Here is a 4,769-nt window from a genome sequence, read left to right on the forward strand (position 1 = left end):
ACTCTTGGACACTTTCTTTTTATCTGACCAGAAAATAAACTCCTTGGGGTCGGGGATGATAAAAAAAAAAACCCTGAGCCCTAGGATCTATCCCAGGCTACTTTCCTCTGCAATCGGTGACCACACAGCTCCTGGATGTCATGAAGTTGCTAAGGGGTCAGTGGCTTGGTTCTACATACTGGCTTTAGTCTTTGAATCTGTCCCCACAGAAATTGTGAATGGTTGGCTCCCTTGATCCAGGGACTCCAAACCAAGGCTTGCATATTTTCCCTTCTTCCCTCCTTTCCTCTTTTTCTCCCTCTGTCCTTCCCTACTTTCTCTCTCTCTCTCTGTCCTTTCTTTGTGTCAGTCCTGTGCCTCTAACTCATAGCCTAGGTGCTGTCCCTGAGCCTTTTTACTCAAGGCTAGCAGTTTAGGGCTTGAGCCACACATCCCCTTCTGGAGTTTTGTTTTTGGTAGTTAATTGGAGACAAGAGTCTTACAGGCTTTCCTGCCTGGGCCAAAAGCCTCAATCCTCCGATCTCAACCTCCTAAATAGCTAGGATGGCAGGTGTGAAGCACCACCATCCAGCTCAAACCAAGGTTTCTTCATGTTCTGTGGAACTAGTCATGGAACCTTTCATTGTCTATGGCCCCACAAAGCCTGGCGCACTCTGTAACTGTTTGTAGAAAAATAAATGAGTATCTGTCTATGACAATACTACAGAAAAATCCCATCTGATTCAGATAAGTATCCTCTGTTGGGGAGAGCCTGATGTAGCTTTCGCAATGTACTCCCTCCTCCCTCTTCATGGCCTTCTGGTGCCACTTCACTTATCTATTTTGGCTCCGAGGATGTGAGCTACAATGTACTGGCTGGATTCTGGGGCCTCTGTGATGTCTATCTTCTCAAAAATATCTGTCCAGCGGCTGACCAGCTCTGTGGCACTCAATTCCCCATTCAGGTGTGAATGAGGTTGCCTTGAGCTGAGTGTCTGGTTCAAGGGGCCTACTCTCCTCCCCATGGGGCCAAACATGATAGTCCATCACATCTGCCCCGCCCCAAGTTTCATGTTGCAGAGAAAGGATCCTTGAGGTAGCCTGGGGTCTCTGAATATCTTAGAGTCCAGTACAGGTGCTGGGAATCATCTCTCTCCCAGCTGGCAGGATGGGGATGGTCAGGTCACAATCTCTGCTCTCCATGATGTCCTCCACTGTGGTGCCCACCTTAGAGAGAGCTGGAGGAGATTCAGCAGCTGGCAGAGAAAGGCAGTCAAGGCACAGCATTCAAAGCAGGAGACAATCTGGCTTGGGAACTCTGCCTGTGCTGCTTTGAATGTAATTTTATTATTATTATTATTGTAAGAATGCCTTACAGAGGAGTTACAATTACATGGGCAAGATAACAAGTACATTTCTTATCAAACATTGGTTGCCTCCTCATTGTTTCCCCTTCCCATCCCTTTCCATACTCCTCTTGTCCCCCCACCCGAACCTCTCCCCACCCCACCAAAGTTGTAAAGCTTGTTTTTCGACATAACAACGTGTACAACTCATTGTTGCAATGGGTCCACATGTATCCCTAGTTAACGATTTGTTTTTTTTTCCCTTCACCTCTGCAAATTATACCAACATCAAGTACAGTGAAAGTATTGGTTATACTGTGGGGAGGTACATACAAAGCAACATAGGAATCATCTTATGAATATGATAGAAAAAATTACGTGAAAGGAAAAAAACAGAAAATACATTTGAATACTTATCTTGGGGTTCATTCCACTAGCATCAACTTATCTGACGTTTTTTGCTTGACTCAGACATATACTAGTTATTGACAATAAAGGAAACCATGGGACCTATGCTTCATTCAGCCTGGCTTAGTTCATTTATCCAAGTCTTTCCATTTCCTAACAAATGGGGCAATGTCATTCTTTCTGATGGAGGCATAGAATTCCAGTGTGTATATACACCACATTTTCTTGATCCATTCATCTACTGAGGAGCATCTGGGTTGGTTCCATCTTAGCTATGGTAAATAAAGCTGCAATAAACATAGTCGTGCTGGTAGCTTTAGTGTGGTCTTGTTTGTGATCATTTGGGCAAATGCCCAAAAGTGGGATTGCCGGGTGATAGGGGAGCTCTATGTGGAGTCTTTAGGAATCTCCATATGCTTTCCAAAGTGGTTGAACAAGTTTACACTCCCATCAACAATGAAGTAAGGTTCCCTTCTGTCCACATCCCCTCCAGCATCTGTTGTTAGAGTTCTTAATTACAACCATTTTAACTCAGGTGAGGTAGTATATCAATGTTTTTTTGATTTGCATTTCTTTTATGGCTAGGGAGGTTGAGAATTTCTTCATGTGTCTATTAGCCATGCTTCTCTGCTCTTCAGAGAAGTTTCTCTTTAAGTCTTTTTTTTTTTTTTTTGGTTGGTCGTGAGGCCTGAACTCTGGGTCTGGGCACTGTCCCTTGGCTCTTCAGCTCAAGGCTAGCATTCTACCACTAGAGTCACAGCTCCACTTCCGGCTTTTTCTGCTTATGTGGTGCTGAGGAATCGAACCCAGGGCCTCATGCATGCAAGGCAAGCACTCTACCACTGAGCCACCTTCCCAGCCCCTCTCTTTAAATCTTTAGCCCACTTATTTATCCGGCAGTTGTTTCTTTGAGGATTTGTTGTTGGGAGATTTAATTTTTTAAGTTCCAGGTATATTTTAGATATGAGACGCTTGTCTGTTGTATGGCTAGTGAAGATCTTCTCCCAATCCATAGGCTTTCTATTGATCTTGCAAGCTATGGCCTTTGCCATGCAGAAGCTCTGCAATTTCATGCAATCCCATTTGTCCAATCTTTCTTTGATTTCTTGTGTTTCTGGATCTCTATTAAGAAAATTTGGCCTGTGCCAAGGAGACCTTGTGTTTCTCCTATTCCATCCTATAATGTTTTCAGAGTGTCTGCTTTGACTCCGAGGACTTTGATCCATTTGGAGTTGATTCTGGTGCAGGGTGATATATAAGGATCTAGCTTTAGTTTTCTACAAGTAGTTAACCAATTTTGCCAGCACCATTTACTGAAGAGGCTATTTTTCTTCCCTTACATTTTTAGGTCCCTTATCAAAGATTCCATGGCTATAGGTCTGTAGGTTCATCTCTGGTTTTCAGTTCTATTCCATTGGTCCTGAGGTCTATTCTTGTGTCAGTAAAGCTGTTTTGATTACTATGACTTTGTAGTAGAGTTTGAAATTTGGTATTAATATTCCTCCAGCACTGTTCTTTCTGTTAAGGATCATTTTTGCTATTCGGGTCTTTTATTGTTCCATATAAATTTTTGGATTGTCTCTTCAATTTCCTTGAAGAATGAAGTTGGAATATGGATAGGTATCACATTGAACTTGTAGATAGCCTTGGGAAGTATTGCCATTTTCATGATGTTTATCTTTCCAATACAGGAGCATGGGAGTTTTTGCCACTTTCTAACATCTCTTTTGATTTCCTTTTTCAGGTTTTTAAAATTTTCATCTTAGAGTTCCTTCACTTCTTTGGTTAAGTTAAGTTAATTTTGTGGGGCTATTACGATTGGAGATGCTTTCTTAATTTCAGCCACACTATTCTCATTGTTGGTATACAGAAAAGCCATTGCTTTTGAGGGTTAATTTTTTTGGGAGGGGTCCGGTCATGGGGCCTGAACTCTGGGCCTGGGCGCTGTCCCTCAGCTCTTCAGCTCAAGGCTAGCACTCTACCACTTGAGTCACAGTGCCACTTCCGGGTTTTTCCTTATGTGGTGCTGAGGAATCAAACCCAGGGCCTCAGGCATGCAAGGCAAGCGCTCTACCACTGAGCCACCTTCCCAGCCCCGAAGGTTAATTTTATACCCTGATACTTTGCCAATGTTTTGAATTAGCTTGAGTAATTTGGGAGTGGAGTCTATGGGATTCTTTAAATACAAGATCATGACATCTGCAAAGAGGAAGAGTTTTACTTCTTCTTTCCCTATTTGGATCCCTTTTCGGTTTGCATCTTGTCTTATTGCTGTAGCTAGGCATTCTAATACTAGATTGAAGAGAAGTGGAGAGAGTGGGCATTCTGGTCTCTTTCCAGAGTTAAGAGGAAATGACTTTAGTTTTACACGATTAAGTATAATGCTGGCTGTAGGTTTGTCATATACAGCCTTTATTGTATTGAGGAAGGTAAAATGGATTCCTAGTTTTTCCAGAACCTTCATCATAAAGGGGCATTTGATCTTGTCAATTGCTTTTTCTGCATCTATTCAGATAACTATGTGTTTCTTATCCTTGCTCCTGTTGATGTGATGAATTATGTTAATTGATTTGAGTGTATTGAACCAGCTTTGCATCCCTGAAATGAATCCTGTTTGATCATGTTGTATGATTTTTTCATGAATTGAAGTGGATTGGCAAAAATTTTGTTGAGAAGTTTTTCATCAATGTTCATCAAAGATATGGGTCTATAGTTCTCTTTCTTTGATGAGTCCCTGCCTGGTTTTAGGATGAGGGTTATTATAGCTTTATGGAATGAATTTGGTAGTGCACTTTCTCTTTCAATTTCATTGAAGAGTTGAAGGAGTATTGGTGTGAGTTCTGTTTGAAGGCCTTGTAGAATTCCGCTGTAAAACCATCTGGTCCTGGGCTTTTCTTAGATGGGAGGTCTCTTATTGCTGTTTCTATTTCAATGCTTGATATGGGCCTATTAATATGGTTTAAATCATCTTGGTTTAGTTTTGGCATGACAATATTTGCTAGGAAAAGGTCCATTCCTGCCAAGTTCTCAAACATA

This window comes from Dipodomys spectabilis, unplaced genomic scaffold (genome assembly GCF_019054845.1).
Source record: "Dipodomys spectabilis isolate Male_0828 unplaced genomic scaffold, ASM1905484v1 ptg000408l, whole genome shotgun sequence".
NCBI lineage: Eukaryota > Metazoa > Chordata > Mammalia > Rodentia > Heteromyidae > Dipodomys > Dipodomys spectabilis.